General features: G+C 31.8%; 1 protein-coding gene across 8 annotated transcripts in view; it reads left to right on the top strand.

The window, feature by feature from the left end:
• Positions 1 to 12,859, top strand: part of ZPLD1 (zona pellucida like domain containing 1) — a 220,317-nt gene that overhangs the window by 161,388 nt on the left and 46,070 nt on the right. The window lies entirely within an intron of this gene.

The following is a 12,859-nucleotide window of genomic DNA, read 5'->3' on the forward strand; positions in this document are numbered from 1 at the left end:
TTAGAGAGAAGAAACATTGTGATTTTCATTTCTTGGGTGATCTCTAGGTCTCCTTCCATTCCAAGACTGCCTTTGGTAAAATCAGTTATTTTGGATGTGAAGGAAGAGGCTTTACTTCTTAAGTTCATGTATTTGAGATAATAATATTTTTGGTTCTCTGGAGTATGACATTATTTGTTTTGTTACTCTGAATTCACTTCTTATAATTTATTTTAGGGATTAAAGAAAAAACAATTCTAAAAAGGGATTGAATTTAGTTAATGCCTAGTATTTCTTTTAATATATAATAGTAAATATCTCATTGTTTTATTTTATTTCATAGCTTTACATAATGAGACGCATATCAGAAATATTATTTGAATCATTACTTCTAGTTATACATTTTTAATGTCCCTAAGTGATTTTTAGTTTTCTTCACTATTATAATAGCTAAATATAAAAATGTAGAAATATGCTGTACATGCTTTCATTTAGAGATTTTAGAAACATCCTAAAATAAAATATAGTCATCGTTATTGTTAATAACCACACGATTTAGTAGCAAGATCATGCTGGATATCACAGCAAATTCTACATTTCTTTCAAGACTTTTAAAGCTTCCCCGCATCCCTTTAAAGAGGGCCTATAATAATGATGCAGAGGTGATAAATGATTGATTTTCTTCTAGGAAATCCTATTTTAAAAATAGCTTTTGAACCATGAGCTGATGCTTAGACTATAATCTATTTAGTTATGGCATTATACAGTGAATTACTGATTTATATTATTATAGCTTTTTCAATAGCTTGAATGACATTAAGTTCATTAGTAGAGAATGATAATCTTTTGTCTCATAAAAACATCTATTAGCAATCTTTGCTTGCAAAGAATTCAATTTTTTGGTTAATTTACCAAATTTGTCTTTTTTTTATGTATTTAATCTGGATTGTAAACTGGGTCAAGAAAGTGAATTAAGCTTGATATGATTTTCTGTGTTTTGTCTTTACTACAAAATGGTTTAGCTGGGAAGCAAGGCATAACAGCTATACCAAGACGTGGTAAAGTAAACATTAGGCTGAGTTTTACAGATTTAAAGTTATTGCCAATTGTTATTAGATGTATAAGTTTATTTCAGGTGGGGAATTACAGGAATTTCAAACTCTCAAAACTTCAGCCTTTGATGTGAAGAAAGGTATACCTTAAAAAAGTAAGTGATCAGTTCAAGCAGTTCCATAGTAACTTCCCAAATATTAAATGAACATCATGGCAAATATTTAATTGCTAATGACTAATGGCCTTTACCAAAGCTTATATAAAAGTATATTAATAAGAACATAATAAAATAATATTAACTGAAAAAAATGATATCATGTCCTGTCCCCCAGATTTACGTGTTGTGTGTGTATATAGTCATATATTAATTGTTTGAAGCATGTTTGGCAAACTTTTCTACAAAGATCCAGATAATAAATATTTTAGTCTTTGTGAGTCTCTGTTATGACTACACACATCTGTCACTATAGCTCAAAGGCAGCCATAGAAAATACATACACAGTGAGAATAGCTGTGTTCCAATAAGAATGCATTTATGGACTCTGAAATTTAAATTTCATATAAGTTTTGCTTTTCATGAAATGTGATTCTCCTTTTGACTTTTTCTAACCATTTAAAAATGTGAAAACTGCTTTCTTTCAAACTTCATACAAAAATAGATGATAAGTAGAATTCAGCTTACAGACCATGGTTTACTGACCCTTGGTTTAAAGTCTTAATTTTTAAGAACTCACAAGAAGACATGCTAGTACCTCAAAATTATAAAAACCAAATATATATATCTTTTTGTTTGTTTTTATTGACAAAAAGATTTAGAAAATATAGAGTTAAACTTTGAAAAAAGGTCACTAAGCCTCAAGAACAGCAAAGTTAAAGTCAGATTAATATGACCGTTTTCTTATTTCTATTGCTGTATATGTGAAACCCCAGATGCAAAATATGAAAGATATTTTTAGTTTGGTTAAATGGCAATTGAGGCCAAATAAAAATGTCAATGGTTTTATTTGTTTGTGAAGTTAAGATTCTCTATAAAATGAGATTAATTTGAAACTTTCAATAACATTATAGTCATCATATTCCCAATTCTGTGTATGGATGTGAAGGTTGGACGGTAGAGAAGGCTAATAGGAAAAAACTTGGTTCATTTGAAATGTGCTGTTAGAAACCCTGGACCACCAGATAGCCTAGACCACCAGAAAGAAAAACAGGGGGGTCCTAGAGCAAATAAAGCCTGAAATGCAAAAATGACAAAACTAAAACTTTCCTATTTCGGGCACATCATAAGACAGCAATGTTCTTTGGAAAAGATAATAATACTGGGAAAAATAGAAAGCAGCAAGAAAAGAAGAAGACCGAATATGAGATGGATTGACTATAAAAGAGGCACTAGGCTTGAGTCTACAAGAGCTGAACAGAGTTGTTGAGGACCGGAGAGTGCAGACATACTCATTAACATGGTCATCAGGACTCGGAGCAGATTCAATGCCATATAACATACAATATGAAATTGCATTGTTAGAGTAAGAAAAAACATAGAGCACTTATCGTCATATATTAAAACTTAAAGTATGATATTTGCTCAAATATGTTTATCTAATAATTAGCCAGAGTTTATTTAACTACACTCTTAGTTGAACACACTATCATTAAACAACTGAATAAATCCTGCGAACATTACATGAATTATACTTTTAAATTAAATCATGTTTTTTCTTTAGACAAGATATATTATGGACTTGGAAAGAATTCATGGCTATTTTTTCTTTCTATTTCAAACATAATTTACCATAATTTGGATTCAAGGAGTTAAAATAATTGCATAATTAAAAAAAATACTAATCTTTTAGAGATTTTAAATCATTATCCATAAAGTACATATATTTAAAAAACTTATGTGTATTTATGTATTATGTATATTTGTGCTCATGTATTTGAATTCTGGTACAGCAATTCTATTTAGAAACTTATTTTGAATAAGTATTTAAGATTAAAGTAATATATTTCTTGTTTCTGCTTTATCAATTCTATCACAGAAATGAACATCATCAATGTTAATGGAGTGAAAAGGAGACTTAGCAAAGGATTGTATTATTTAAGTTTGATGCTTTTTAGTTCATAACATTTTTAAAAACTGAAAATATTGTTTCAGACCATAAAAAGTACTAGCTGAACATTTTTCAAAAAAAAGTTAAGCAATTAATTAAAGCTATTTGGAGAACATAAAAGTACTAGCTGAGCATCTTTTAAAAAAACTGAATAAAATGACTAAATTGAAGCAATTTTTAATCCAAGACTGTTATATACATACATGTACAGAAATTTCAAATCAAGTTCTAGATCCCAAATCTCATTTTATTTTGTATTAAAACCATATAAAAATCAATATAAATCATTTCTTGTGATGGGTAGGTTGATTTGAAGATTTTAATTTAACTGATGTTTAGATGAAATTGGAAATTTTAATTTTATTAATGAGATAATATTTAAAAAGTAACTGCATTTGACGTAATCACTGGGAGAATTCATTTCGCTGTAATGTGTTCACAATATTTAAAGACGAAGTGTGTCAGTTAGGATTTCCTGCATAAGGCTTTTTTTTTATAGTATAATATCTTAATCATAGTCTACCATCAAATATTTTAGGAATACCTTTAAAGTTTAGATAGCATATTAACTGCATGCAATGCTTACATCATAAGTTCTCAGTCTATTGCAAGGACCTTCTTCATTGCCAGTTATCATGCTGTTTTAAGTTAGAAAGCTGAATAGCAGCACGGAATATTATAGAAATGAACTTTGCTCAGTAATATTTGAGTTATTGCAGTGTTTAATTATTCATTTGGTTGATACAGAAAAATTTTTAACTGTAATTGAAGGTTGTTGCCATAATAGTATATTGTCTGTATTTCTACCTCTGGTAATAGGCTTTATGTGCTAGATTTTAATATCCTTGAACCTGGGCAAGTGTACAAGTTTTTTTAAAAGAAATATGGTTTACTTGTACAAAACTGATCAGTTTTGAGAGATTGTTAATACCCTGGAAGTCGTTTTTCTAGGTGTGAAACAAATGGTGAGAATTCGAGATGGTCCTCTTATAGTATTGAAATTAAGTCTACTTAATTTATCATCATGCTTGTGCCCTGATTTTATGTACTTGTACCTATCAATACTCATTGTCATACTTGAAAAAAGTGAAGTATTATCCTGATCAGACTAGATGTCAACACACTTGATTTCCTACATTATAACAGTATAAAATTATCCCTTTTGTATTAAGATCATCATTTATTTAACAAACATATCTTGAGAATCTATAGTGGACCTGGAGGGCAGCTAGATCTAAACACAAAGGTGAGTGTAATATTATTGCTCTCATAAAGCTTATAGGTTTATTAGAGGAGTACACAGAGGTACATCTTAGTCAACTAGGGTGATTTTGACCCAAGAGACATTTGGCAGTATCTGGAGATATTTTCGGGTGTCATGACTTGAGGGGGAACACGCTTGATCTGCAGTGAGTGGAAGCCAAGGATGCTATTAAACATCCTATAATGCTGTCAAAACATCCTATAACAAAGAATTACCCAGTCTAAAATGTCAATAGTGCTGACTTTGATAAACCTTGATCTAAGTGTAACACATTTTTAGAACTGCTATTTCAGAATGATGCACAAACACAGATGGGAACACAAAAGAATAAGTGATGGATTTGACAATTCAACAGAGCAAGAAGGGTTGTCTTGATAGAGGAATATTTTGAAAGAAGAGCTATATGTAAGTTGACTCTTGTGGAGAGATATTCCTGTTGAGGGATGGGGTTGGGAAGAGGAACTTTCCAGACTGAGGCAGCAAAATGAGCAAAGGCACAGATGTGTAAAATAACTTCTTATCTTTGGGAACTCTAAAAAGTCTAGGGTGGGTAGGCTAGGCATGGAATATAAAGACCTCAGGAACTCTAAAAAGTCTAGGGTGGGCAGGCAAATATGATCTTATTTTGGGAGCTTTTTCTTGCAATGTCATAGAGTTGAGTTTTCTCCTGAAAGGTTTTGGAAATAATGAAGGGTTTTGAGCAGGAACAATGATCAGGCAGTCTACTTATAGGATTCATCAGCCATAGCGTGAAGTGTCATGATTATTAAGGAAACACAAAATCCTATATCATTTGAAGAGCCACAGGAAGAAAAAGTCTCCAACGGAAAAAAAAAAGATCCCTACTTCTTTTTTCATAAATGTTTCGCTTCTGATTCGATACTTTCACTTTTTCAGAACTATATCAAAGTAACAAACACTTAACCATAACTCATTTTCTGTAGTTTCATAAATGCATTATATTTCTCATATGCTGACTCTTGTGGGCTTAAGCTGCCATGTTGTGGCATCAGGTAGCATTGACTTTTCTTGTTTATGGTTTACTTGTACAAAACTGATCAGTTTCGAGAGATTGTTAATACCCTGGAAGTCATTTTTCTAGGTGTGAAACAAATGGTGAGAATTTGAGTTGGTCCTCTTATAGTATTGAAATTAAGTCTACTTAATTTATCATCATGCTTGTGCCCTGATTTTATGTACTTGTACCTATCAATACTCATTGTCATACTTGAAAAAAAGTGAAGTATTATCCTGATCAGACTAGATGTCAACACACTTGATTTTCTATATTATAACAGTATAAAATTATCCCTTTTGTATTAAGATCATCATTTATTTAACAAACATGCTTGAGAATCTATAGTGGACCTGGAGGGCTGCTAGATCTAAACACAAAGACGAGTGTAATATTATTGCCCTCATAAAGCTTATAGGTTTATTTTCATGTTCTTGAATTTGTTTTCAGATTCCTGTTGTGGAACCATAGTGGAGAAAAAAAACAAAACAAAACTGCTTACCAATAAAAAAGACAATTAGAAATAGAATCTTGGTTATAGCAAAAACTTGTTCCTTTGTCTCAGTGGTTCTCAACCCTGGATGCTTGTTAGAATCTCAGGGTGGGAGTAGGGGAGATCTAGGTAACCGTATTTCTTAAAATTCTTCAGGTTAACTCAGGGATCTCTGCTATGGATACAAAATGTTAACCTCACACTTTTATTTGGCTTTGCAATGACTTCTATTTTATATTTTTCACCAGCAAACATACCTTCTTATTTCCATTAATAGTTAAATTAAATTTTTAATTTTTTGAACATACATTAACTTTCAGAGGGTGGCTTTCTGACTGTGTTACAGAGGAAGAGAGAGGTAGTCTATAATTTCTTACATAAAATTCATAAGTTGTATGAATTTCACTCAGGTAGCAGAGAGATGATGAGAGCTTTGAACAGTGATATTTATACTTTTAAAAGGTCTTATTTTGTGCTGCCAAACTCTGTGATTGATTGGTTAGTATGGCTGGCAAGCATGATGCAGTGAAGGAAAGCCTAAGGATCTGATCTTCCTATAGCCATTCTCTCTGTTCTTTAGCTGTAGATCATATGCCTTGTCCTAGACAGCTGCCTTGAAAATGTGGGGTTTTCTTGCTGACCTGCTACAGTAGATTGTACTGTGCTGCTGTGGTTGTACCAACATTAATGGATCATCCCAGTAAAAAGGAACTAAAACTGTCAGACCTAATCCTTTGTTTATTTAAGAAATAATTATTAATTACCTGCTTTATGCAAGGAGATGACTTTTTTTGTCATCTATCAGGCAACTGAAAGAAAAAGAAGATTCAGTCTTCATTCCTTATAGATTATTTACAACATTGTAACAGTGAGCAAAGAGAAAACACTATTGTTATAAACCGTCTTCTCTTCAGCCTCTTGAATATTTTCCTTTGCATTTCTCTTCTCTGTCGTCAGTGTTCCCTTTGTGAAAGAATTTCTTCTAGGTGCTAATTGCTTTCTAGATTCTTTTTAAATTTTCTCCTTTGATTCACAAACTTCCTTAAACAAGTATCTATTGCTTCTACTTCCTTAATATATATTTATAACAAGCATCTTCCTAAAATATAAATAAATAACTAGACTCTACAACTCAACCATGAGTCCTTACTCAGAACATTGGAAATATATTTTCTCTCTACATTGTCTTCGTGAGCAGTTCAGCCTAGGGATGCTGGCTTCCTTTTGCTTGCTCTTCTGTGAGGCTGGTTGAAACATGTCTATGGGTGAGGACATTTAGCCCATCAGTATCATGTTGCTACCTTGCTCTAAACCAATGAGTTTCAAACTTTTTGACTATGACTTATGGTCAGATATTTTACACTGCGATCTAGTGTGCAGTACACATACCCACTCATGCATCCACAGAACATATACATTTTACAAAAATAGTACATTCCATTCCATCCTATACTATCCCATCCTATTCTATTTTACGAGAAAGGCGGTTCTTGACCCACTGAACTAGTATCCTACCACAATAATTAGTTCAAAAGATTCTTCTAATCTGAATCCCTGATTTTCAACAGGGCCTGTGGGGTGTATCATCCTCCTAAGGGGATCAGTAGAACTCTCAAAAGGTGTGGAGATAGTCTGAAAATAAAGCTGTTGTTTGTTTCATTGCTTTGATTTGTGTTTAGTAAAGAGAGTTAATTTATTTAGACCTAATCCCTACTCTTCTTCAAGTCTCAATTATATTTTATCTTTTTCATGGAGTTATCCAATGAATGAACCAAATTTAGCACCCACTGAAATCCTCTTGGCAATTAATTTTGTATCGCTGGGTGACACTTTTTGTGTAAATCTTTGAGTCAGAGACTGTTTTTGTCATGATAAGCCTTGATTTTCGTACTATTCTTGATAGACTACTTACCAAAATAGTCTGAAATAAACTCTCCCAAAGAGGTGGGATCCCCATGCCTTTAAAGATTTATGTTCAAATTTGCCAAAATCCCTGGTTTACTATTTATGACACAACATTATCTGCAATCTGATCTACAATATGTTCTTCCCCTTACCTCCTTCCCCCTCACTTACTTTTGACTGAAATCCACTGTAAGGACAGCTTACCTTGCCTACTTTGGCCCACAGCCTTCTCTGGAGCTTGCCTGGTACTTCAGATTCCAGAGATCATTTGGTTTACAAGACAGAAGCTGAAAAGTTTTATCTAGAGTTATGACTTATCTTCCTAACTCTGGTTATTGCAGAACTATGAACTCGTAGAATTATGTTCATCTTATCCTAGACACAAAAGCTTGTAAGCTATCTTCTAAGAAGTGATAATTTTTCCCCTTCAGAACTCTCATTCTTCAATATCTTGACACCATTGACTTTGATCCTGGAAATAAATTAAGCTGATCTCTACTTCTTTTTCTTAACTCTACTAAATAAAAGATGAAATATCCTTTGAAAAAAGTTCTATAACTAGCTTCTACCTAGTTACAGTTATTTAGTCACTTAGATCATGTAGGTCCTTATTTTACAGATAAAAAGAAAGTCCAAGAGAGGCAAAATGAGGGTACCACAGTCAAAATAAGTTACCTATCAGTCACTTGATTTTGAGTTTTTTTTCAAATATGCAAGAGATTAAAATGTCTTTAATATTTCACCATATTTCCTACACATGTACACACCTTTTTTTTTGATAAGTCATTTAAAATAGAAATATCGTTGCCATTCAAAAGTCAGAATTAATGTTTAATTCTTTCCTTTTAATTACTGATTTTCAGAGTAAGGATATGATGTAATGATCACCTCCAATGATTTATAAATGGTCTTTTAAATTCATAAAATAGAAATAATTAATATGGTGTTAACTGAAATGTTTAAAAGGATTTAAATTTTAGATTCTCCCTGGTTTGAACATCAATTCTTAAGTAATGTGTTTATATATGTTTATGTGTGTGTGTGTATGTGTGTGTATACACATATATATATGTTACACACACATATATATATATAATATGTGTGTGTGTGTGTGTGTGTGTGTGTGTTTATATATATATATATATATATATATATATATATATATATATATATATTACTTGACCCAACTGGCTAAAACTTTTGTAGATTTGATTTTATCATGCCCCAAAGTATTGCATTTTGTGGATACAAATTTGTCATTAGGAAACAGCTAAGTTAGAAGATATTAGAAATTATTATTTCAAGAGCTGCTTCTAATTATCCTTTTAAATATTATCTATAACAAGTATGCACTTAGGAAAAACATTTACTCAGCATCAATTCCCATACCTAAAAAACAAAGGCAGCTTTGTTTGCTACAATGTATCCCTCAGAGTAATGTCATAAAGGTTAATAGTACATACTCCAAACAACTCAACAAATAAAAAAAATCATAAACATTAATGAAAACAGGGTTGAAAACGTATTTGAGGCAGAACAAAGTGCTGTTATAAATTACTAGCAGCCTATTTTATTTTGTGATTATTGCTTCCTAAAGGCCTTTGAGACCTTTGAGAAACAAACAAAAATGTAAATGCAAGGGGAAAAAATAAAAAATATAAGACCAACAGCAACGATTTGTTTTTTCCATGTAATTTTAATTTTACCATTTTTGTCCGTGGAAGGACAAAGTTGTCCAAAAGTGGAAGGGTTACTGCCTTCCTTTAACAACATTGAGATTAGGCCATGAGACTGCTTTCCGATTTTATTTCTTACAAAATGACAAGAGATGAGTATGAGAATGTTCCAGATGTACCATTTGCCACCTCATCGATTGTCAAGGATAGGGCAAGAAGAAGATAGAAGATCTCTAAAGCCTCCTGATATAGTAAAGCCTAAATTCTGATAAAGGAGGTGATTTTAGAAAGAAGCCTCAGGGAATTTATCATTATTTTCTCCTGTAGTTATTAAAATGTCATGGTTTCATTGGCTCTTTATAGCTGGAAATCACCTTAGTCATCTTCTAGTCAAACACTTCATTTCACACATGAGGTAACTGAGAGTAAGGCGCATTCCTTCCCCAAGACCATATAGGTAATTTGTGATGGAAAGAGAGCAAAAGCCCAAACCTATGGTTATATTTATTCAAGGGTACGTTAATGTATGTTGTACAAATGTCATGTTATATGAATTAATAGGCAACATGAAAAAAAATCTCAGTGAGCCTCTAGAAGGAAGTTGTTGGGAGGCCCAGCTTATACTTTATGATGGGAAAACATTAGGTTTTCCTAAGAAATCTTTCATTACCCAAGGTTATAAAGATATTCTCCTAAATTAACTTCTAGAAGTTTTAATGTAATTATTATGAAGACAGGTGTTTCCTTTTTAATTAAAAAGGGCAGAAACACATATTCAGAAATGCATATTCTGTGCATTTAGTGGAGTCACATCAAACTGGCATTATCATCAACGAATTCAAACTATATAATCTTGGGGAAAAAAGAGAAATGCAGTTAATCAAATAGCATATGTAGAGTTCCTGTTATTTCAGTCAATGAATTTATTTAGGACTGTATGTAAATGTGAGATAGACAACGCCATACCGATATCCTTCATTTGGTCTTAGTTCCCTTATAACTCTCTGAGTGTAAGCATCTCAACATATGGTACGTGATTTTAGTGTTTAAGGATGTGAATTCTATGTCTAATATAGCTTCTAAAGCATAACAACTACTTATTCTGTGTTTAGTGTAAGGGTTTTTTTTTTTGATACTCTATATTGAATAATTGAAAATATATTGTAAAGTTTTTAAGGGTTAATATTCAGTTAAAACTATAAATAAGCAAATCTATTCTTAAAGATTTTAAGTTCAAATTCTGACTTTTTGTCTGTAAGTCTATTAAACTTTAACAATCACTTTAATATTTGATTTTATACGCAAAGTAGTTAATGTACCGAAAAGGAAATAGAATATACTAGTTTTTTTATTAAAGGCAGTTTAATATGTTTGAAGGAATTTATCTCTATATATGCCTGTGTATCATCTCAAGTATTTAACTAATACTTAAAACAAAAAAAACGTTTTTAATTTGTTCAATCTATATTTTTGTAAATATCTCAATACTCTAGATAATCTCAGCGGCATGTCAATTTTACATAAAAGATCTAAATTGTTTACTCAGTTATATATCTTAAATAAGAATAAAAAGAGTAACTTATTAGTCAAATTCTCTAACACCCAATGTACATAGATTCTTTAGCATGAAAAATGATTCTCTAATTTTTGATTGTCTTAAACACATCTATGTCTGCATAATCCTGGGGTTGAGATGCTAACCCATTTGGGAAACAATTATCTTCTAAGCTAACTGCAGCTGCTTATAGCTAAAGGTTTTGACTGGAACAATATGTAGATTCTTATTTTTAACCATCATGCAAACATAACTTTATTTATTGCCTATGCAAGACTAGAAGTAGAAAAGGGTTTGGCTTTATTATTGTTACAGCCCACATAACTCATCCAGTTCATATAATTCACATTTCTAAGGTTCTTTAGGTTCATGTTACACATTACCTAATTTTTCTTTCTGTAACTCCAACTATGAAGCTCTTAAAATTTGATTATACTTTGCATGTTATTGACTCTTAAGATATTTAAATGAATCTCATTCAGCTTTAAATATTTCTGATCTTGACAAAATCTTATATTTTCTTACATTCTTTTGGCCTGGTGGGACCATAGAATTCTTACAGATGTAAAATGATATCAGAGCAGTGGGATTTTCTGTATTATAAGAGACTAAAGGGATATAACAACCTAAATGCAATACATAGACCTTTTCATTTAGTTGTATTATCTCTTTGGTCTCTTTTTCTGGATCCTGGATTTGGGAGAAAAACAGCTATAATATATATTTTTGGCAAATCGAGGACATCTGAATATGGAATGGATATTAGATGCTGTTCTAAATTAATTGTAATTTTCTGGAATTTGGTAATGGTATTGTGGTTATGTGGAGAAGGCCTTTTTTTTTCCTTATGAGATGTGTGCTAAAATATTAAGAATCAAAATGTATAAAACTTAATATCAAATGATTTGACAATCACCATCACTGAAACAACAGTTAGATGGATGGATAGAGAAAGACAAAAATATGAGAAAAGTAATATCTGATTGAAAGCTCTATATCACAGTGCTGTGTTAGATGCTGTGGTGGCCTCAGCTTCTGAGAATATAGCCCTGATAATGTAGATCTTATTTCCAAAGATAGTAATCTATTCAGTAATGAGAAGAAAGACTAACTGTGAAGAGCTCATGGATAATGTGTGTCTCTATACAGGGTTTTGTGCACAAAATTCATTTGCATCATGGATATATCCAAATGAAGATTTTGTTATTTCTCATTAAGTTAATTCAAATTATACAAGAGACCTTTTTTTTTGCCCATGGCAGGAAACATCTAATCTTGCCATTTAAAAATAATTCTGATTTAAAATTTAATCACTCCTATCTTAAAATTTCATTTTTTGGGGGGTTAACTATGTACTCATAGTCAAAATTCACCTCATCTCTTTTCTCCTAACCTCCTCATGTTTCATCTGTGAGAAGGCAGGTAAGGAGTAAGGAGACAGTATAGCATGCATTTAAGAGAACAGACTCTGGAGCCAGATTACCTGGGTTCAGATGTTATCGCCACCACCTAGTAGGTGGGTGACTGAGAGTGAGCTACCTAACCTCTCTGTACTTCAATCTCCTCATCTGTAAAATAGGGACAATTATAGTACCTATCTCATAAGGTTGCAGTCAGAATTAAAAGGTAATTTTTTGCTATTTTCTCTACTTTGAGTTTAAAATAAGAATATTTGGAAGTCGGAGTTAGGCAATATTTTCCTTTCCATATAGGTTTTATTCTCATCTTCATCAAAGGGTGGAACAACAGAAACGATCAGGAAGAAACATTCAAAATATTATTCTGTTACTCATGAATCCCACATAAAGATAGGA

Source organism: Pteropus medius, unplaced genomic scaffold, assembly GCF_902729225.1.
Source record: "Pteropus medius unplaced genomic scaffold, Ma_sr-lr_union100, whole genome shotgun sequence".
NCBI lineage: Eukaryota > Metazoa > Chordata > Mammalia > Chiroptera > Pteropodidae > Pteropus > Pteropus medius.